The 24,622-nt window shown below is 36.8% G+C and overlaps 1 protein-coding gene across 2 annotated transcripts in view; it reads left to right on the top strand.

The window, feature by feature from the left end:
• The first annotated feature begins 4,255 nt into the window (after window positions 1-4,255).
• The window catches only part of SCN9A (sodium voltage-gated channel alpha subunit 9), a 167,090-nt gene continuing 146,723 nt past the window's right edge, over window positions 4,256-24,622 (top strand). For both annotated transcript variants that reach the window (XM_045033892.1, XM_019838208.3), the window contains exon 1: window positions 4,256-4,524. The gene's annotated coding sequence lies outside the window, so the exon portion shown is untranslated. The remainder of the gene's footprint in view (window positions 4,525-24,622) is intronic.

Here is a 24,622-nt window from a genome sequence, read left to right as displayed (position 1 = left end):
AACTCCAGTTTCCATCTTCTCAATTCAGGGAGATTGTGGGGCTCTTTTTGTATTTCCCCCTTCCTGTGCTACAGCCTGGAAACTAATTTCATGTATTAAGTTGAGACCATCATAGGACTCTCCTTGTCTATGTTCTTTCTCTCAGGGATCACAGTCTTGTGCATCATGTTGCCCAATGTCTAAAAATAAATGTTTCATATTTGGGTAACCTTGTCTGCTTTAAGCCTTCTTCAGGAAGAGACCTTTGCGAAGAGTGGTTTTGATCAAAAGGCATTCCCCAAATAGCATCTGATCAGCAAAAGCATTGTTCTGGTAAAGGACTCATTGGTGGACTGTTTGACTTAGTGGGAATGCTTCTTGAATAACTGACCAATCAATATACTACTCAGAATTCTACTATGTGCAAGGCAAAACACGTTTATTTTTCTTCACATGAGTTTACTGGCACAAAATCTCACACCATGTCAAATTCGAAAAGCAAGTACTCTGAGGCTGATACATTTAGGAAACCACTTTTTCATTGTTTCATTTGCCCCTCTTTCTTATTATTCCAACCTATGACTGATAATCTTCCTTGTATATTGCACTGTTTTAATTATAGTTCTACTGCTTTTTAATCCTACTTTGAAACCAGACTTTTGAAATCTGCTTTTTAGCTATGTACTCACAAAAAGATTTGTCATTTTATGCTTCCATTTTCACAACAGCATGATTATTTTACTCAAATTAGAATATTGCCACGTAGCAGATATTATAAGATACATATGGGTTTCTAATCTTATTTAATGAGAAAAAACAAACTCCGCCAGCACTGTATTGTTTAATTTACTGTCTTCATTTAACTGTCTATTTCTCTCTCCTTCAGAAACTTTACTGAAGTTTTAAAAATTGGAATGGCAATTGTGGACAAAATAAAAGTGTGGATTTCCATGGTACCACCAAGTAAAATAAATTATTTATTTCTGTTTTGGTTTTGAAATATAATATTGGTTAATTTCAACATATTAACATCCCTACTTTGTGTACTTAAATTATAGAACATCATTTGTGAACAGCCTTAGGAATCTATTGGTTGTTAGCTAATTCAACCAGATTATCTTCTCTGCCTCCCATAATTCAAGCCTACCCTCTAACCTTCTAAAAGGCACAGGTGACATTATCACTTAATGTTTGATGAACTGTAGATATGTTTAGTATAATATTTAATAAGAGTTTCAGATAGTTCTTTTCTGGATTTAAACAGAGGCAAAAATCCCAGAGCTGCAAACAAAACAAAACAAAACAAAACAAAACAAAAACAAAAACAAACAAAAAAACAGTAAACACACAGCATAGACTAAAAGCAACAGATTACAAAATGCTTGGGAGACTGAAAATGATATATAAAATAAATAGGTACGGGGTAAATGGTTGAAAGATAAAAGAGAATTGGGAGGATGATGAACAACACACACCACACTTTTCCAATGAGCTCATAGGCAAAATCTTTCCAAGGATCCTTCAGACAGACCAAGGAGGTTTTATTTTTGACGATCCCTAACAAGAACCTAGGTATATTGAGAATAATATGTACTTGTGAATGAACTCTTAAAATAGATTATGTATTACTAACACTAGACATCAAAAACAAAAAGATACTGTGAAAAGTAATTGCATTTTTAGTTACAGGTGTAACGATTCATGCACTGATAACAAAGGAGCAGCAATATGATTGCTTTATGGTAGCCTAGTGTAATTGGTATGACTACTTAATGGTAGCCTAGTCTATATGTTAATGAATGAATCATTATAAAATTTTTATGGCATACAGTATTATCACCATATTCATAATACAGCATTGAAATATTAACATTCAATATTTCTAGGCTATGTAGTTCACCTGAAAGTTTTTTTCAAATTGTTGCAAGTCTCCAAAAAAATTATATATATATATATATATATATATATGTATATTTGAATATGAGTAGACTTATGTAGTTCGAACCTGTGATGTCAAGGTCAACTATATATATGTGTGTGTGTGTGTGTGTGTGTGTGTGTGTGTGTGTGTGTGTATAGTCATTGACAAAGCATGGTGTGTGTTATTTTTTATTTTCTTAGTGGCAGGGAGACAGGAACACTAAATGTCCTTCCTACCTCACAGATGGAAAGTACTTTTTTGTCCACTATCAAAAATTGCTGTACTTCATTAAACCAATGGATCACTCAGCCTAGTATTCCATCAACATCCCACATTATATTTTCTGGGTAGTGCTACATGACAACCACCAAGGGTGACTTTAATTTTTTAAAATAATTTGTTCCATATGGTACCATTATTTATCAACTCATCTTGAAACTATTTTTATCTTCATTTTGCACCATCTCTGGGAATAACGAATTCCAAAAAGCTCACTATATTTTATATTACAGTACTTTCGTTTGTTCTTGATTTGCTTCTCTAAAGCTTTGAGTATTTTGAAATTTGCTGATCAAATCTGTGTTAATTATATTAATAAATTTTATCATTGTTAGAAACATTGATCATTTTCAGTTGCCTCATTCAGCTAAGGTGTTTGTGTTCTAATTTATCCTCTTAAGGAAAAAAAACACATGATTTGAGATCTTGTGATTTTGAATTATTCCTAATGTCTTATGGATTATTCCCTGATAGAAATGAGATCAGATGTCAGAGAATTCTAAGGGGATTGATGGAGCTCATTTTACACTCTGTGACTGTGCATGGGACAATTTAGTTGAGGGGGGACTTGAAGGTGGCAAAAAAAAAAAAAAAAGAAAGAAAATGGCATTGATTAAATCTAATAAAAAAGGCTATCACTCGCAGTACATTGAACTCTTCTTCCAATGTCTGCGACCTATCAAGGAAGAGACAATGACTTGGCTATGATGTGGCATTGAGAATTATCCCCAGGCGACCAAGTTCATCCTTCAGTGGAGCACCTGTGAAACTGAAAGCTTCCTTCTTTCAATAGCACATTTTGCAAGTCAAGAATATAAGCTCCAAAGCCCCAGGGCAAACTCAGTAAGCAGCAGATAGGTAAACCCCGGGACCTAACAATCCTGTGTATTTAGCACTAAGTACCATTTCCACAGTGGAAGGTGTGGAAGCGAATAACACTATAGGTGCAAATGCCCACTACTTATGCTTATGCTTATACTGCAAAGTGATCTGTCCTCTTGTAAGGCCTGAATCCAGAAATCCATCCTTCCCCAACATAATCCCTCATTTTTTTCTCCCGATGGAAATTTCCTGTTTCTCTTTGAGAAAAATAATTCAATCCTGTTTTCATTACTGTTCCTCCCAGCCGGCGGCTGTAGAACACACACACACACACACACACACACACCCTACACAAAAGGATTTTTATAAATCCTTTTCATCCTTTTATTTTCATAGCCTTTCCTACTCAGCTCTAAACCCAGAACCTATATGACTGATGATGTATCCAGATGAGCGGGGCCAGGTCTGGGAAAGCAGCACCTACCCTACGTCTCCCTCTCCACCCACACAACCTTTTACCCCTCACTCCACCTTCGAAAGAAAACGCTTTCTTTGCCTGCCTTAGATTAGGCAACCCGATCGATCTGTTACAAGAAAGAAAAGAAAAATCGCAGCCTAGAGAAAGGTCTTGCACGGCACTGCTCGGGTCTCCCAGCGCAAAACCGCAGAGACGGAACCGATTCCCAGTCCCGAATCCTCAAAGCCCAGGACGCAGGAGACTGGCCATTGGTCCCCACGGAGTTCTCCTCCGGCTCCCACCAAACCACACTTAGTGACTTCTCGGAAACGTTAGCAGATTCTGCTGAGCAGGAGGGAGGAACGGGTGAGGGGGCGGGGGTGAGGGAAGGGAAGGGAAGTGCTCTGGAGAATGCTGGACGGACCTCCCCACCATACACACACACACAAACACACACGCGCGCGCGCGCGCGCGCACACACACACACACACACACACACACACGTGAGCGCGCACGTCCGCGCGCCCCACCCGAAGGAGTGGCGGTGGGTGTGAGGTCGCGACCCCTCCTGTGCCTTCTCCCACAGCACATGCGGAGAAGGTGCAGCCCGGCGGCCACGGCACTCGCAGCGGGTCCTGCCCTGCACTGGGTGCGCGCGTGGAGAGCCGGCGGCGCGGGCCGGGGAAAGGGCGGGGAGGGAGGAGTGAGGGGAACCAGCCGCGCTGCTGCCCCAGGGGGCGTGGGGGCGGGGCTGCCGCTGGCAGGGCGCGCCCCGGAAGGAGGGGCGCAGTCTCGGCGCTGGCCCTCGCTAGCGATCTGGTGGCGGGTGTCTGGTTTCCAATTCCAACCTCTCGCCGGGCTGGGGCTGGACTAGCCTGGGTGCCAGCGGCTTGTGGCAGGCGCCTGCTGAGCAACAGGAGCCCAAGAAAGAGGGAGAAGCGGCAGCAGAGAGAACGCCGCGGGGAGAGAGCAGGAGCGAGGAGGGGGTTCCTGAAGCCCGCGCCCTCCTCACAGGCCAGATTGTGCGGGTGCACTGGATGGGCATCCTCGGCGGGCAAGGTTGCAAGTAAGTGCCTTTTCTGTTGCTCCTCTCGTGTGGCGGGCCGGGAAGCCCTCGGTCTGTCTCCAGTGCTAGCCTCAACCGCCACACCCACCTGTATCCATTTTCCCATCTCTGGGTTTTGGCTACTTGGTGTTATGCCACCTGGGAGGTAGAGAGGGGAGAAACTGAACGGAGAAGTCCAAGCAACTGGAGAAAGAGGAGCTGGAGAGGCACCTATTGCCATTGCAAGGCCGACCCTTTGCGGATTGTGACCGTGTGGGTTTGCTAGCAGGTTCCGAAATCGTGGAAAGCAAAGGCAGCTATCTATACCTGATGGTTTACGTCCGTAATTTCTTTACGCTAGCAGAATTGTTGGATGGGTTTCAGTTCCAGGGGCAGGTAGAACAAATAGCCTGTGTTCTAGTCCCCATCTGCAGAGGTGAGCGTGCGGAAGCAGCACAGCGGATCCTACCTGTAGGGATAGCCCGGCAGCGCCGCACCCCTTCCCAGCTCACAAACAGGACTGATTGACCAGCCTGCTTAGCCCCATTTCTCGACACACTTTCGTTTTTTTAAACGAATAAGCATTTGAGAGTGAAATGCAGAAAAGATTCGGTGTCATTTTAACTTTTTATCGCCCTCAACCGAAACGGTCATTTACTTTCAAGGAAAAACAAATAGGTATTTTCCTCACTTGTATTAAAGACAAAAGATCAAAACAAGATTACCAAACTAAAAAATGTCATGCCAACTTTTGTGATTATAACATTTTATTCCTTATTTTATTTTTTTATATTATAGTTGCAACCTTCTTAGTAATTTTTATTTCCTCTTCAGCTAAGAGCAATTTTTTTTACATGAGAAGCTTAGAGGAGTTTTTTTTTTTTTTAAAACTCCTTTCAATAAGATAAAAACCAAATCAACATAAGGTTTTCAAAGAATGGTGGATTTTCAGTTTCTATGTGTCAATGTTGGCAGGTTCATTTCTTTTCAGAAACACAATTAATGTTCTTTTCTGTTTGTCCTCCTTCCCTGTGGGCAGGAGAAAGACATTGCTTTTCTTTCTTTCTTTTGATAATTTAAAATATATTTTCATGATTTTTGCTTTAACATCAATAAAATCTAACTATATATCATCTGTAAACCAAATAAAATTATTAAATAGTCCATTTTATTGAAGTTTTCAAATTCTTTTACCATTATTTAAAAAATAATTAAACTAGAATTCACTTTCTTAGAAACTATGGTGAATAGAATTTAAAAATATTTTATTATTTTAAAGCTAGACTTCTCTGATCCTTATGTATAGAGTTATGATTATTAAAATAGCTTATTCACAATAAAATGTTAGACAAAATATGACATTTGATGTAATGAACACTGCCTTCTATTTAGGCAACTGGTAATAGTTTTACCTAAGATAAGTTTTTGCACTGTGTGTATATTTAAAATACCAGTCTATTGGAAATTCCCTTTTGGAAGTGAACCATTGTGCAATCATGGGACACAGTGATGTATTTTCACAGAGGCTCAGTATACAATATGCCATGATTCCTATGGTTCAGGGCAGGGCTAACTGGGTACGTTGAAGAATCTACAGAAGAAAGATGAGTCAGGTCTGGCTCTTTGCCAAGAGCATCCTTATGCCTCACTGTGTCCCCTAGGACCTGGAAATGATCATGGGAGCCCTCCTGTGGTAGTGCTTCTGTGTTTTTGCTACCTGTTGCTGAGGTAAGTTTTGGCAGCAAAGAAAAAGTAAGAAATTCAGAGGTGGAGTCATTGGAAGGCTATTCACTTTATTCAGTATGACCAAACCACTTTCTCTATGACAAGAAAAAAAAATAAAACTCTTGCATTTTGTATGAATAATAGAAACTTAACTTTTATCTCATTTCTATTCCTAGTAAATATATGAAAGAATGTGATATGCTGGAAAGATTTATTTGGTATTTTTCTAATCCAAGGCAAGACCTTGTGGAGGAGCTTAAAGTTTATTAATGTAAATGGATCATTCGAAATGTCATAATGGTATGATTATGATTTTCCCTAAAACTGTCCCAGATCCTTTCCCCCCATCTTTAACTTCTGAATAAATGCCTTCACCATCCAAGTGTTGATTACTCTCTCTCTTCCCCTTGACAGCATTTCATCCATAACTAGTCCGTATTTAGATCTGTCCGTTTTATCTTCCAAACATCTCTCTATTCGATTATACTTCTCAGATATGCCTCTTTCACTTTGTTTTCTACATCTACCCTGCTACTAAATTAGTTCAAGCCCCCATCATAATTTACCTGGACTCCTGCTACAGCCTTTGCATTGTATAGAAAGCAATACCATCATGCCTCTCCTTAAAAACTGGATAGCTGACTGCATAGAAAAAAGGAATAAATGCAGAAACATAGATACCAGTCAACAACAAATGGTTTCTGTTAGCATACAGCTCACTCTGATCTGGTTGTAAAACCTCACTGAACCCATCCCCCTCATTTTATATGCTCCAGTCACATTGGTCTTTTAGTACCTGGAACACATGGACTGATTTCACTCCCTACGACCTTTTAAAATGCTGTTCCCAGTGCCTGGACTATTCCTTTCACTCTTTGAATGGCTAGCTCCTTCCCAAACTTTAAATCTCAGCTGAAAAGTCTCTTCCTCAGGTGATCATTCTTCATCACCTGTCAAAAGTAACCTGTCCTCTGTTAATCTCTGTCTTGGTACCTTGTTTGTTTCCTTCACAGTGCTTATTATGGCATGCAAATACTTTGTGGATTTGAATATTGAATGCTCCAAAGAAACAGAGACCAAATCTCTTGTTGGCCCAAAAGAGCACAGTGCCTGGCATGAAGTAGTGGCGGGGGGGGGGGGGGGGGGGAGGGGGAGGTTCCTAAATATTTATGTAAATGATAAAGTACAAAGATATGACTTATTTCACCACAGAGCACATCAAGCCAGTCAATTTATACATTTTATGATTCAATTTCTTTTTTATTTGTTGAGCATCTGGTACATTTACAACCCTATACTATGATTTTAAGGAGGTAAAATTAAAATATCCTGAGATGTATTCCCATCTTGTAGCATGTAAGCAATAGTGTGTTCAAAGGTAAGTAGATTATAGCATATTCTTAGGAAAGCAGTGACCACAACTAGATTAAAATATATTTTGAAGGAAAATTGGAGCGCATAAGCCAGTATGACTTTAGTATGTATGACTCCTAACATACAATGATGACCTTATTAGGTTTAAATCTGTATCTTTTGCCAAGAATTTGAGGGTCTCTCACTAATCATTTAATTTAAACTATTGTTTTATAATAAATACGGATACTTGAATGAACTCAGTTGATGCAAGTATTATCAAATGAGGCAGAGGCCATAGATCCAATGCCATCATGACTCAAGTTTGTGTTTGCTCCAGGTTAAAGGGGCAGATTATCTTACAAATCCAAAGTGTTCACTCAGGAAGGTTCAGAGACACTATGGGCTAAAGAGTGAAGATTTATCACTGTTATTGGGTTTGGGGGAGAGGGGGTTTCAAAATTCATGCTGGTTAATGACAGTGTCATATTTTTACTAGAATGTATACATATATACACTTTGTATGGCAATAAATCCACCCATAATTTTTTTTCAGAATGTATTTAAAAATAGTAAGCACTTTTGTTGTTAACATGAGGATGAAAAGCTAGCTTATTGTTGGGCAACCAGTTTTGATTAATATCTTTTATCTAGCAAGTGACCAGCCATACTTTTGGGTTGTTTTGTCTTGTTTTGTTCTTGTAAAGAATTTGGCAATCATATTTTTTCTTGAAGGACTAACCTATTTCATGAATTGTCACCAGGGATTTCGTTAAAACTGCTACCGAGGTGGCACATCGTGGTGGTAATGTGTTGGAGTGCCTCTGTACTAACTGCAGATGGCCCTCTGTTTTATATGTCACAAATTAATTATTCTTATACAGAGGTATTAGAGCTTTCTTCTTCAGAGCATACAAGTTAGAATACCACTTAAGATAGCAAGGTCATAGGGGCACCTGGGCTGTTCAGTTGGGTAAGCATCCAACTTCGGCTCAGGTCATGATTTCATGGTTTGTGGGTTCGAGCCCCGCATTAAGCTCTGTGCTGACAGCTTGGAGCCTGGGAGCCTGCTTTGGATTCTGTGTGTCCCACTCTCTCTGCTCCTCCCCAGCTCTTGCTCTTTCTCTCTCAAAAAATAAATAAACATCAGAAAATAAAATTTTAAAAAAGATGGCCAGGTCATAATAAAATGGATATTGTAAGATAGTATAAAAATAATTTTCATTTGAAGATTTATGGAAGAGCATTCACAGAATGTGGGTAGACTACTTTTGTAGAATATAAGAGAACGGTTTTGGTTTCATGCCATCCTGCAAAATGAAATTTCTTCTTTGAAGGTTTAACTGACTCTTCCCCCCCCCCCCCCCCCCCCACCGTATAGCTGGAAGGAAATGGCTTTAGGCAACAAGGAAAGCCATCAGCCCTTGGCAGCTAAAGGTAGAGTAAACTTTGGGGAAACAAAACTCTTCTGGGTGGTGAGGATAAATGCCAGACCAAGATCAAGAGGGACAGGAGGAGGGAATGCCTTGAACAGTGCCGTAAACATTATTTGCCACAGACAAATTTGAGTTGGCAATATACATATAGTGGAATCATTTGATATCTTTTTAGCCACACTGAGAAGAGTTCTTTCTTCTTTTTTCTTTAAAATAACAACTATATTTTAAGTGAAAACATGCTGTTATTGCTTCGTTTATAGAGGAAATGGATTACCTTTGGATTTTTAAAGTGATATAACAGGGAGTCAAAAATGCCATATATTATTATTAAAATATACCATTTCTTTAATTGTAATTTTATTGCTATTCATTTTATGATTTCCTTTTGTTGTGTCAGGTGTTTGAGAGACTGCTATTATTGATTATAAATTTCTTTAAAATGGCTCCTTGGACTTTTTACAAAGCTTTCTAAATCATTTATCAAAATACAATAAAACTGATTGCAACTATGTTGTTCACTTGGAAATTTGGAGAGAGTAAGTACATTTACAATGTCATTGACCTACCATCTCTGCCCTGCAATGTATGTCTTTTTTCTTTCCTTTTTTCTCTTCTTCTGTACATACCATCTTCTGAACATTTGATATGCCAGGACTACAAGTTTTGCTCCATTTTGGGCAAAATTATTAATACTAATAATTGGAAAATCAAGCTCCTAAAGAAGAATTAATAAGATTAGACAGATGCATTAAAATATAAGCACTGAAACGTTTGTGTAAAGATTTTTTTTAATGTTTCATTAAAAGAGCACGAACATGATCGGGGGGGGGGGGGGCAGAGTGAGAGAGGAATACAGAGTCAGAAACAGGCTGATTCTGAGCTGCCCACACAGAGCCCGACATGGGGCTTGAACTCACAAGCTGTGAGATCATGACCTGAGCTGAAGTCGGATGCTTTACCAACTGAGCCACCCAGGTGCCCCTTGTGTAAAGATTTTTAATGGAATTTTCTATGTGTTGTATGCCAAACTAGACATCCTCTGTCATTTGATTGTTTTTAAGAAATAGGGGTGATTTCACTAGATGTAGTAACTGTCAACTATACTAGTTGCTCATAAACCGTGTATCTTAGAATCTAATTATTTAAAAATATGTCATTTTCCTGAGAACCCATAATTAGAAATTAAAAAAAGAAGTAAATGTAGATATTAAAATCCATACAGAAAAATAAAACGGGGGGAATTAAGGAATTGTTATATGGTAAGGATATGTCCCCTTATTTATTGATATAACTCCACTACATGATTATTGTTTCAAGTCTAATGGACAATGCTTCTTTTAAGGTTTAGAGAAAGGATAGCTTATTAACTGTATGTACATTTTGAATAAGATATTTTATTGGTAAATTATGCCTTCACTTTTTCTGGGTAATGATATAAAATTAATATTCCATATAGATAAATATTATGAGACTAATCTTTTTAGATGATCCTTTCATGGAATAAAATTTCAAAGTTTAAATGGTGTTTTGTCCCACTTAACAGGGTACATATTCTTGTTACCCTGGACAAACTGGCTCATGGTAATTCATGTAGGGAAAAGAGAAATGGCATCATCAAGGGTCAAGTGGGAACAATGTTCTTATATCATGAGATCATCTAACATACTTTCAGGAATGAATGTTTGCAGAATTGTTATGCAGAGATGCTCTTTTGGAAATTCATATTGCATTTGTACCATATTTCAGAATATTTACAAAATATTTTTATAAAGGGTTAAAAACATAGAGGGATAAGTTTGTATTCACATCAATGTAGTGAAAATGTGTTTTCCTAGATATTTCTCTTGCTCAACATGTGATCTTAGTCAAACACTTTTTTTTCAAATGCATTCATTCATTATTTGTAGAATTGGTCACTAACCCTTCTAAGGGTTTCTGTACAAATTAGGTTAAATACGTATATTTTAAAAAGGCATTTTAGTGTCTCACACATGATAAGGAGGTGTTCAATAATGGTGGATAGACATTTGGTAGCTTAGTATATATAATCAAAATGTATTCTGTTTTGAATACAAATGGTACAGCGTTTAAAGTACTCTGTTGTTGTGTTTACTCTTAATCCTATTTTTAAAGACAGTTATAATTGTACATCTCTAATGTGGGATCATCCCATTTTGAACTCTCTATTAGTAAAGTTGTCAGGTATAGGCTATTACAAATTGTTTATGTGAAGTATCTAAAAATTTATAAGTAGGAAAATATGGGAGAGGTATCTAAAAATCAACAGTTTGTTAACTATCCAGATAAATTGTCTTTCTGTTTTTGAACCTGGTCCATCAGAATTTTTCATTAATAGAGAGCAACTCAGTAGAGGTCACCTGCCAGATCTCCTAATAATGCATCTCAAAACTATCTACTTTGATAAGATTTTTGTAAGCACGTATCATAAAATTTTTCACTTATGTGTGAAATCAAACTTACTCTAGTACTTCAGTCATCAAGAACGTAACTCTGAATTTTTAAATCAGCAAATTAGATGTCTGAGCCTGAGAGAAATATTTGCCAATATGTCCATTCACTTTATTTCACTCATGATCATTAACAAAAACCAGAATCTTGTAAAGGAAATCATCAAATTAAGGGTAACAACTGAATTGCTTTTATTTATCTTCTTTAGCAATCCACAATTCTTCCTCAGTTACAAAGAATAATAGACTATGTGTTCCAAGAGGTGGGTTAGGGCAACATGATGAGGACAGAAAATGAATATATGAACAGGTATACTGCCATAAGGGAAAATATGGATCACAGCATCATTTACATATATTGTTAAGATTACTGGTAATAGCATTAATTTAACAGACTCAAATATGGAGGTCTCATTTTTGTCAAGCAGTTCATTAAGGGATCTTCAAATGCTCCTTTTAAATCCCTACAGCCACCTTTTGAGGTGAGCACGCTAAACTCAGAAGTTTGCTAACCTTCCAAAATACTTGCAGTGATCACTAACCTGAGTAATGTACAAATTCTTTTTAGAGGAAAGAAGATTGTATTTATCCTGTGAATGCACTTGTACATATTCCACCCAAATATGCCTAGTGGTAAGGTTACCAAGGATTCTATAAAAGTCATTTCCAAACACCCAGAATGGAGCCGAAATAAACTACATTTGCAATTAAACAAAGTGAACTACCAAATTACAATACCAGAGAATAAGAGAAAGAAAGATTGAAGATTGTTTAAATGTTCTTCTTGGATACTGATTCTTGGGTGGCGGTGTATTTGTGTTAAACTGAAGTTGAGATTTAGATGGACATTTGGAGATATTATGATGTTATGAAATGTATCAATACTTTAAAAGTGCTTTTGAGGTTGTTTTAAAGGTTGAGTGACTTTGTGTTCCTGGTCTAGGGGTGTCATTGTATTACTTTGACTTGATTTGGCCACAATTAGAATATTTTGCTTGTTTTATTTTAAGGAAATCAAAGGAACTTTCCCAATATAGACAAGAGTTTGAAAGAAAAGGAATAGTACCATTAAAAGGAGTGTGTGTGTGAAATGTCTGGGTGAAGTTCATTCCACTCAGTGATGAAAAGAGGGAATGAAGCTAGGCATGAGATTCTGGGTATTAGGGGGACGTAAAAGTAGAGGAAGCAAAGTGACCTTGTACAGGGTAAGGAAAGAAGAAGACAGCATTTGTGTAAAGTTCTTGTGTCCTAGAAATTACAAATACAGACATTTTGGGGGCACCTGGGTGGCTCAGTCGGTTGAGCCTATGACTCTTGAGTTCAGTTCAGGTCATGATCCCAGGGTTTTGGGATTGAGTCCCACATTGGGCCCGATGCTGAGTGTGGAGCCTGCTTGGGATTCTCTTTCTATTTCTCCCTCTGCTCCTCTCCCCTGCTTGTGCTCTCTCTCTTAAGAAAAAAAAAATACAGACATTCAAAAAATTTTTTAAATATTTATTTATTTTGAGAGCGAAAGAGACACAGCATAAGCAGGAGAGGGGCAGAGAGAGAGGGAGACACAGAATCTGAAGCAGGCTTCAGGCTCTGAGCTGTCAACACAGAGCCCGACTTGGGGCTCAAACTCACGGATTGTGAGATCATGACCTGAGCAGAAGTTGGAAGCTCAACAGACTGAGCCACCTAGTCGCCCTTATAGACATTTTTAATTAGAGGAGTACAAATATTTTTAGTGTCCCAAGTTCATATACTCAACGTAACCTGAATTTTAGAACTTATTATCGCAAAGAGACTGATTTGTGTCAATTAAAGTATGTAACATTAATGATTCAAGGTGTTCACTCTTAAGGGTTTTAAAACATTTTTGGACATTAGTTTATTTTGCATTATATCTATAATTTCCTAGTGCAGATTATTTTCTTTAAATTTCTGGTATCTACTTAGATACTGTTTGAGTGGGGTATTGAAACATGAAAATTCTTGAATTCTATGATGTGTCTGAGTTCTAATGGGTGTCTATTGGCAGCTTGTCCACTAGATTGTTAAGGTTTTAAGGGCAGAGACTGTAGTTTGTTCATATTGGTGGCCCTGCACAGTGCCTTGTATGCAGTCATTCTTAGTACAGATTTGCTGAAGAAATGAATCATATTTATTACAGGCATATACTTAACTCATTTACAATAGTTCCTTTTCACTGAAACTTACTTTTTAAGTATGTGGGAGAAATAAGAAGAGGTTAGTAATTGAGACTTCTTAAACCCAACTTTTCATCATTACTAAGTCCCGACAAAACAGCCCTATTTCTTATTCTGACTCAGGAAAGGAACAACACTCCTGCTTGTTTTTTTTTTGCCACAGTTTGGGTTCATCAATTCTAGACGACAGTATTTAGTCTTATTAACATAAAAGAGCCAAAATATCTTAACACATACTCAGTTTGATGCATTACAAAGACTGATGCCCAGATCCTTTCCTAAAAGAGTTATCTGTCAGAGGATTTGCTTAAGAGGTGGTCTGCAGTCAAACATTAAAAAATAATGATAATAATAATGTTAAAACGAAAATTTCCAAACCCATTTGTCTTGAGCTGGTGATCAGTCATTAAGCCCTATCTGGTGGCCCTCCAAAATGTGTAGATCAGGAGTTGGCATCCAAGTTGGTATCAGTGCCATTGAGGTTGTGGGGAGGGAGAGCCTGGCAGAGATCCTAAGGGTAGCGGTAAAGGGAGGCTGGACAGATCCAGGTCAGCTCTTAAAGCTCAGCATCACTGTTCTCAGCATTTATGTTTCTGCAGTTGAATAGTAATTCTTTCCTTCCTTCCTTCCTTCCTTCCTTCCTTCCTTCCTTCCTTCCTTCCTTCCTTCCTTCTTCCTTTATTCACTCTCTTCCTTCAGCAAGTACTCATCGAGTAGCTACTCAGACACGATTGTGGTGCGGAAATAGCAGGGAATAAAACATGGAGGTCTCATGGTAGTTTGGAGGCAGATAACGAGTAAATAAACAAACCACTATGTGTATGCTGTGGGGAAACATATAGCAGGACAGAGAGAATGGAGGGCAGGAGGAATTATTTAATAAGTAAGCGTGGTTAGAAAGCCTTTTAGAGGTGATATTTGAGCAGAGACCTGAGGGAGGTAGGGAAGTGAGAGAGCTGTGGAAGCAACAGGAAAATCATTCCAGTCACGAGGAGTAGCAATTGCACCAGCCTGAAGGCATATTTGAGGTGTTCATGGAACAGCAAGGAAGTCAGTGCGACTAAGTGCAGAGAGAAGGTAGAAAGTAGTAGAAGATGTGTGCCTCTTCCTAACTTGGGAAAGATTACTACATCTGCCTAGAAGTCTGTATGAGGGGCCAATGCTGCGGTGACCAGCATGGGGCAAACTTTGGGAGAAGATGAATTCTGCCTTTTTTTTTAAGTGGATCCCATTCTGAACATAGGTACCCCACAATCCAAGTAAATGTTTGAGAAGCTCCTAATTGCCATATAATATGAAATCTTTTTGATCTTTTTTTTTTTTGAGATTTATGTGTAAATGTTTTATATTCTCTCTCTATCTGCAATGGAGGATAAAAGAGCTAACATGACAGAGGTTACAACTGAGAGTATCTCTAAATGTTTAAATGCAGGAAACTAAAACAGGGTGAGAGTGCAGTCATATTTTGCTTAATTCTTGTATCTGTTGTACAGTTTCTTCTTATGACATAGTGGCACTGCATAGATATCAAGGAGTACTGTCTGGCAACATAGACAGCAGGGAAGCATACTTGTGTCCTGTCATGCCTGACCCACTGCTCACTGCTGTGACTTTGGGATTCTACTGACTCTCTCTTCTCTAAGTTTTCAGCAAATTCTTGTGAATTTAAGTTTTTTAAAATTGTGATAAAATATGCATAACATAAAAATTACCACTTTAATCATTATTAGGTGTACAATTCAAGAGCATTAAGTACATTCCCATTGTTGTGTATCCATCACCACCATCCATCTCCAGAACTTGTTCATCTTCCCAATCTGAAACTCTGTACCCATTAAACAATAACTCATTACTTGCCTCCTCCCTCCCCTGCCCCTGATAATCACCATTCTACTCTCTTTATCTATGAATTTGATTGTTCTAGGTAACTCATATAAGTGGAATCTTTAATATTTGTCCTTTTGGGTCTGGCTCATTTCACCTAGAACAATATTTTTAAGGCTCATAGATGTTGTAGCATATGTCAGAATGTCCTTCCTTTTGAAGGCTACATAGTATTTCATTGCGTGTATATATCACATTTTGTTGATCCATTCATCAGTTGGTGGACATTGCTTTTATATTTTGGTTATTATGAATAATAATGTTGTGAACATTGATGGATAACTATCTGATTGCTTACCTGCTTTTTAATTTGGGGGGTTAACTCCCCAAGTGGAGTTGTTGAATCATGTAATAATTCTATGTGTAGTATTTTGAAGAACTAACATACCATTTTCACATCAGCTTCACTATTTTACATTCCCACCAGCCATGCACAAGGTTTCATTTATTATTCCTCTTTTTAAATAATAGCCATTCTAATGAATGTGAAGTGATATCTCATTGTGGTTTTTATTTCCATTTCTGTCATGATTACTGAAGTTTGAATATCTTTTCGTGTGCTTATTGACCACTTGTACATTTTCTTTGAAGAAATGTCTATTCGAGTTCTTTGATGATTTTTGAATAGTTATTTGTTTGCTTTTGTTGTTAAGTTTTAAGAGTCCTTTATATCTTGTGGTTATTAATTTCTTATCAGATATATGATTCGCAAATATTTTATCCATTCTCAGAGTTATCTTTTCACTATCTGATAGTATCCTTTGATATGCACGATTTCAATTTTGATGAAATCCATTGTATCTGTTTTTTGTTGTTGTTGTTGCCTGTGCTTTTGGTGCCATATCCGAGAAAATGTTGCCAAATCCAATGTTTTAAAGATTTTCTCCTATGTTTTCTTATTATAGTGTTATAGTTTTAGCTCTTACGTTTAGGTCTGTGATCCATTGGATTCATTTTTTTTTTCAATTCCTGTAGATGTTATGGAGTCTAAGAGTCTCCAACTTCTCTTCATCCCCTTCAACCTTCTTTCCCAGAGGTCTGCTTTATTTTTGTTGTTGTTGTTGTTGTTGTTGTGTGTGTGTGTTTAGCTCAAATATCCTTACTCAGTCCTTACTGAAAGTAAGGTAAATATTCAGAGTAAGGAATATTTACTTTTCCTTTCTTTTTTTTTCTTGTATTCTATGATTAAAATCCTTTAATTATTGGAAGAGTATGCCAGCAACTTAGGGAGATTGCTGATATGGAAAGAATATAATATTTTCTTGCTGTCTGATTGGGTTTATTTATCCTTTTGACCAATCCTATTATTGAAAAATATTTGGGTTTCATCCCTTCCTATGTAGTCTAGGAATTCTGATTCCTTGCTATATAGTTAATAGATTCAGGAACTGTTTATATTCCAATCTGAGGCATTAGATGATATGATTAAGTAGAGCGAGAATTCTGTCTTGCTGCAGTTTAATCTCCTCTGATTAAACTAGAACAATGTTTTACACAGAGTGAGTATTAAATAATACTTGAGTGAGTAAGCACATGACTAATGAATGAAAAAGAAAGACTGTCTTATTTTCTTAAGTGTTTAGTAAATCAATGACTTCTTTGTTTTAGAATCTTAGATTCATTTTAATAAAACAAGTTTAAAAATCTCCTTTCATCTATCCCTTAATTCTTATGAGGACACTAATTTTTCAATCAGTTTTGCTAAAAGTATTTTTAGAAGTTTGCTACTGAGAACTGATGTTTGAAGGTTAGAATTTATACCACAAATATCTTTTGTTCCATCAGAGAGCTCTTGTGGTGGTTAAATCCCGTAGGCAGTACCTTTCCCCTTGTGTAGCTACCAGTACATAAAAAAATGGAGACTATTTATGGAAATTCAAGGTCACTGAGTGTAGTTTACATTGTCATGAAAATATGATATATGAACATCTTTTTTGCTTACAAACAGTTCCATGCATTAATTAGAACAAGAAAAGTAGTAAAGCCTGTAAATAAAAATTAAGTACCTTTACCATTGAATTGTTTTAGACTCTTTTTGCCTCAACACTCCCCTTATCTGAGAATCCTGGTCGGATATCTATTGGAATTTAAGTTTGAGGAAGGATAGGAATTATTTTCTTCTGATTCACTTGTTACTCTGTGGCTGCTATCTAATCTGGAATTTTATCCACTATTCTAAGTCTGTTGATATGTATTGTAGAATTTTGAAAAATGTGTCTCAGATGGTGAGAGTAAGAAATGCTATCATACATTTAACTAACGCCTTTTAAAAAAAATAGCCATACCCTTCATCTTCTATCTTTCAAACAATAACAACATCAAAAGAGAATACATTTTACACATTATTATATGTATTTCATCATATTCCCAGATTAAGTTTAGGGCCACTAACTGCCTTACCATATTTTTAGCCTTTGGCTCCCTGAAGTATGAAACACGGAACATGAGTTGGTGAGCATGAGTTTTCAAAAGGCTTTTTTTGTAAGTTTATGTTATTTATTCCACAATACTTCACCATACCTAGAACGAATTGCCACTAAATAAGATGCTTCTTTAGCTCCTTCCCCTGGTAATATACATTCTAAAAGAATGTCTACAACAAAAATCTTATATGTAGATTGGTATGCATGCTACTTAACTCACTTGTTGATATTGAATTAAAGGACCTTTCATTATTGAACCATTCCTAGGCTCCCAGGAATATTTCATCAAAATCTGTCACTGTGCTCAGATTTTGCCTTCTTAAATGAATACCTAGCTTTCTCTTGCTTTATTTTTAAGTTCTGGTTGAAGAAAATCCTTTGATTCCTACTAAAGCATATTCTCTTTTTGTTTTTTAAAGTAATATTTCCTCATATCTTGCTGGGTATTACCTAAGCTCAGCACTTTTAACCATCACATGATCCTGTTCAGTCCTAAAGAATCATTTCTACTATCAGATGGTTACTCTTTTATGAATTTGCCATATTCCTTATTTTCTCACAGTTTCATCTCTTTTATCATTTCTACTTTGGTTTCAAATATTACAACACTCTCAGTATATTGGAATTGAACAAGCCTGATGGATTTAATAATTTTCATTACTGCTTAAGAACAATGCCCACATTCTACATGCACTGCATGGACTTAGGAGCTTTATGTTGGTAGGAACTGAATGGCTGTGTGCGATATATATCGCCATCTGTTGGTAGAGAGTAGTGCAGTTCTACTTTTGCAATGATCATAGTTCTCTTGTTTAAAACTCTAGAAATAAATATCATTAAGAAGAAAAGGTTCTGTATGTGTAATACAAAACTTTATCTATTATGAAGTCACCAAATTTGTTCTCCTTTCTTAAGAACATTAGGTGTGCAAAATAAATTTGTAAGAAAGTTGATAAAAATCATTAATAATAATGGTTAGAATGTATTATACGCTTAACGTGTACCAGGAAATGTGCTTAATGACTAAAAGGCAGTGTTTCATTTTTTTCCCATAAAATGCCCTTATAGGATAATCGTTTTTAGTTCTGTTAATTTATGATGCAGAAACCAAGCTTTCCAGAGGTTAATTAACTTGCCCAAAACACAAGTTAGTAAGTAAAAGAGCTGAGATTTGAACCCAGGCCTCTCTCATTATGGAGCCACAAAATTAACAACTCTATTATTCTGTCTTCCTATTTTACTGCAGATCTAGATTTTAGATTAAAGCCACAAACATAGGAAAATGAAATACAACATAAGCAGCAAATATTCTTCCCTTAAGATTTTATTTTTTTTATTTGTTTTTATTTTTGTAAACATTTATTTGTTTTTGAGAGACAGAGACAGAGCATGAGTGAGGGAGGGGCAGAGAGAGAGGGAGACACGCAATCCAAAGCAGGCTCCAGTGTCCGAGCTATCAGCACAGAGCCCGACGTGGGACTCGAACTCAACAACTGTGAGATCATGACCTGAGCCAAAGTCAGACACTTAACCGACTCAGCCACCCAGGTGCCCTTCTTCCTGTAAGATTTCAATGAGGTTTTACTTTTAACCACTGATTCATGGTTTATCATTTTAAAATTGCAGTATATTTAGGGAGAGATGATAATATTACTAATATTTATTTAGCCTAGGCACTGTGGTAGGCACAGAAAGTGTTTCTGTTCTACCTAATGACCTTGTTAGATGGGTATTTTCTCTGGTTCATTTATGAGGAATTTGCATAATGCCACAGAGCTACTTAGGTCTTACAGTCATGGAATTCAAACCTAAATCAGCCTGGCACCAAAGCTATTATGTCCTTTCTCCTAAACCATGTTAATGTTTTGGGTGAGGTGGATACATGCATTATCAAAGAGTGGAAATGCACTCTGTATAGAACACTTTATAAAAAGGTGTACAATCTCTTTTGTAGCCATACTTTAGTGACCTCAGAGGTTATATACGTCAGTGATGGTTTGTGCTCTCAGAAAAGGTTTAATTCTGACTACTAGAGAAGATTTAATATAGGCTAAGAAATATTTTCCTTCTTTTCTTCATACATCATGTGTAGGTGGAACTACATGAATATTCCTACTAACCATTTTAGATATGCCGACAATCATTGACAATAATCTTTTTTTTTAAGTTTTATTTATTTAAGATAGAGAGAAAGCATGTGCATGTGAGTTGGGAAGGGACAGAGAGAGAGGGAGAAAGAGAATGCCAAGCAGGTTCCTGACTGTCAGTGCACAGAGCCTGATGTGAGCCTCGAAGTCACAAATGAGCCATGAGCTCATGACCTGAGCTGATCAAGAGTTGGATACCTAACTGACTGAACCACCCAGGCATCCAAGATAGCAGTTCTTTTTAAGTTAACTTATAAATTTACTGCAATTCCAATGAAAACAAAAATAAGAATTCTGAAATTAGATAATGTGAGTCAAGTTATCTGGGACAATATACACAGGACACAGTAATATCTACTCAGACTAACCCCATTAAACATTAAATTACCTTATAAAATTAGAATAATTAAAATGGTGTGGTTTTGGTAAAATACATAGCACAGTGGAATAAAATGTAATATCCAGAAATAGACATAATTATGTATGAGAATTATAAATAGCATCTCAAAAAGGTGGGAGGAAATATTAATTAATAAGTGTCATTGGGAAAACTGGAAAGCAATGGGAATAAAGATGAATTCAAATCGCTACTTTACAGCTTAACCCAATATACATATTAAATGAATAAAATATTTAAAATATAAAATACAAATCACAAAGAAAAAGAAATGTTACTAGAAGAAAACAGGTAGAATTTTTTTAAATTTTACAATAGAACTTTTTTTCTAAAGTAATGTAAAAACACAATAGCCATTACAGAAAGAATTGGTGAATTCACTTTAACAAAATAGTAAATGCTTCAAAAGAAAGGAAAAGAAATGAAAAGAAAAAGAAGTGAAGAAATGAAAAAAATGAAATGAAAGACAAAAGACTGATGCAAAAGAAATGAAAAACAAAACACTGATGCAAATATTTGCATCTTGTGCTACAGAAAACAGCCTATTTTATTATTATATTAAGAATTCCTAAATTAATAAGAATAGAATAATAGCTCGTTATAAAAATGGATGAAGACTGTGTACAAGGAGTTCACAGAAATGAAGCACATTTTAAGGATCTGAAAATATCCCCAACCTTACTCATAAGAAAAAATGCAAACTGAAACAATAGGAAGTTATCATTTCCCACCTCTTAAGATAGCAAAGATGAAAAAAGGTTTATACAACTCTGTGTTGAGGGTGTGTGCAGGCAATCCCTGACATACTGTTTTGGGGAGCATAAATTGGTAGAACCTCTATGAAAAGTAATTTGGCAATATTATCTTGTCCAAATTATAAATGCAGATATAATTATGACCCAGAGATTTTGCTCTCAGGTATTTATCTCACAAATATAATTTCATACTGTGAAACTATGTATGAGGAGATAATCATTGTGGCTTTGGGAAAAAACAGAAATGTTCCTCAAGGAAGAATGGCTAAATAATTTTGTCCTATCTATGCAAATGGAATTTATGAAACTGTTGTAAAAATACATGGTGGCTCTCTACATATTAATACAGAAATAGTTCCAGGTTATATATATATTATATATATAATATATATATATATATATATATATATTTAAGTTTATTTATTTTTGAGAGAGAGAGAGTGTGTGCAAACAGGGAAGGGGAAGAGAGAGAGGGAGAGAGGGAGAGAATCCCAAGCAGGCTCCACACTGTCAGTACAGAGCCCGATATGGGGGCTCAAACTCACGAACCGTGAGATCATGAGCTGAGCTGAAATCAAGCTTAACTGACTGAGCCACCCAGGCTCCCCTCCAGGCTATATTTTTAAGTGACAAATGCAAAATGTAAGCCAGTGTGTATACAGGGTATTAATTGTATGAAAAGGAAAATTAGTAGGTATAGATGTGTTTGTAAAAACATGTAGGTGGGTGCACAAGGGATTGGTACCAGTCGATCCCTCCAGGGTAGGAATCTGGGTAGCTGGGAAACAAGGGAGAGAGGGACAATTACTTTTCTTTACACATACTTTTGAGTTTTGTAGCTATATTTATTCTTCAAAAATAAATATAAGAATGCTAATTAGGGGAAAAAATGAGTCATCAACCTGCGGTTGTGGCTCAAGTATTCAACCTAAAGGTGTTCTGTTCATGGAGTTACTAACTGCTCTGAAGTTTAATTTTAATCATATGATAGGTCCTCAAAACTATGTCTGGAATGAATTTGAATAAATGAATGATGCCTGTAAAAGTGTTTTGCAAACCATAATGAGTATGAAAACATGTAATATTGTTATTTGCCTTATTTAGAATAGAGTCATATGAACTGAAGAAATATTGATATTCAAATTCCAAATTCAAAAAAGATTGTATGAAATATCTGGAGAGGTGTGTCACCCAAACACTGAGAAAAGAGAAGAGGCAAACTTTGGATGGTTTCATTTGAGGTAAAACGAGCAACTTTGTGCAGCCTCACACAAGTCTCCAGGGATTGTATGAATATCTCATCCCTAGTCTTGTGCTTCCAAGAAATTATATCCTGAAAATAAAACTCTGCTTTTGCACTAAGAAAAAAATATACATGCACAAAAATGTGAATATTTTAGAGTAATTGTGTAGTTCTTTCAAGTAGTAATTATATATTTTTAAATTTATTTTTAAAAACCATGTTTACCAAAGACAAAAATTTAAAAAAATGACAAACTGGTGGGGCGCCTGGATGACTCAGTCAATAAACCATCCAACTTCGGCTCAGGTCATGATCTCACAGTCTGTGAGTTTGAGCCCCACGTTGGGCTCTATGCTGACAGCTCAGAGCCTGGAGCCTGCTTCGGATTCTTTGTCTCCCTCTCTCTCTACCCCTCCCCCCCTCAAAAATAAATAAACATTAACAATCTTTTTTTAAAAAAATGACAAACTGGCAAAAAAAGGTAAATAGAAACTTTTGTAGCAAGGGATCAATATTCTTAAAAGAGACCCCTTATCAAAAGAAGAAAATGAATAGGAATAACCTAACCAAATGTGTAAAACATCTGTATCCTGAAAACTATAGAAAGCTTAGGAAGGATATTGAAGAAGATACAAAGAAATGGAAAAACATTCCCTGCTCATGGATTGGAAGAAGAAATTTGTTAAAATGTCAATACTACCCAAAGCTATCTACACATTCAGTGCAATCCTAATCAAAATTGCACCAGCATTCTTCTCGAAGCTAGAACAAGCAATCCTAAAATTTGTATGGAACCACAATAGACCCCGAATAGCCAAAGTAATTTTGAAGAAGACCAAAGTGGGAGGCATCACAATCCCAGACTTTAGCCTCTACTACAAAGCTGTAATCATCAAGACAGCATGGTATTGGCACAGAAACAGACACATGGACCAATGGAATAGAATAGAGACTCCAGAATTGGACCCACAAAACTATGGCCAACTAATCTTTGACAAAGCAGGAAAGAATATCCAAAGGAAAAAAGACAGTCTCTTTAACAAATGGTGCTGGGAGAACTAGACAGCAACATGCAGAACAATGAAACTAGACCACTTTCTTACACCATTCACAAAAATAAACCCAAAATGGATAAAGGACCTGAATGTGACACAGGAAATCATCAAAATCCTAGAGGAGAAAGCAGGAAAAAACCTCTCTGACCTCAGCTGCAGCAATTTCTTACTTGACACGTCTCTAAAGGCAAGGGAATTAAAAGCAAAAATGAACTATTGGGAACTCGTGAAGATACAAAGCTTCTGCACTGCAGAGGAAACAATCAACAAAACTAAAAGGCAACCAACGGAATGGGAAAAGATATTTGCAAATGACATATTGGACAAAGGGCTAGTATCCAAGATCTATAAAGAACTAACCAAACTCCACACCTGAAAAACAAAGAATCCAGTGAAGAAATGGGCAGAAAACATGAATAGACACTTCTCTGAAGAAGACATCCAGATGGCCAACAGGCACATGAAAAGATGCTCAACGTCGCTCCTCATCAGGGAAATACAAATCAAAACCACACTGAGATATCACCTCACACCGGTCAGAGTGGATAAAATGAACAAATCAGGAGACTATAGATGCCGGAGAGGATGTGGAGAAATGGGAACCCTCTTGCACTGTTGGTGGGAATGCAAACTGGTGCAGCCACTCTGGAAAACAGTGTGGAGGTTCCTCAAAAAATTAAAAATAGATCTACCCTACGACCCAGCAATAGCACTGCTAGGAATTTACCCAAGGGATACAGGAGTACTGATGCATAGGGGCACTTGTACCCCAGTGTTTATAGCAGCACTTTCAACAATAGCCAAATTATGAAAAGAGCCTAAATGTCCATCAACTGATGAATGGATAAAGAAATTGTGGTTTATATACACAATGGAATACTACGTGGCAATGAGAAAGAATGAAATATGGCCTTTTGTAGCAACGTGGATGGAACTGGAAAGTGTTATGCTAAGTGAAATAAGTCATACAGAGAAAGATAGATACCATATATACCATATCTATGGTATAGATACCATTTTCACTCTTATGTGGATCCT

The sequence above is a fragment of the Felis catus genome, chromosome C1 (genome assembly GCF_018350175.1).
Source record: "Felis catus isolate Fca126 chromosome C1, F.catus_Fca126_mat1.0, whole genome shotgun sequence".
NCBI lineage: Eukaryota > Metazoa > Chordata > Mammalia > Carnivora > Felidae > Felis > Felis catus.
The sequence above is the reverse complement of the archived record's forward strand: the minus strand, read 5'-3'. Positions and strand labels throughout refer to the sequence as shown.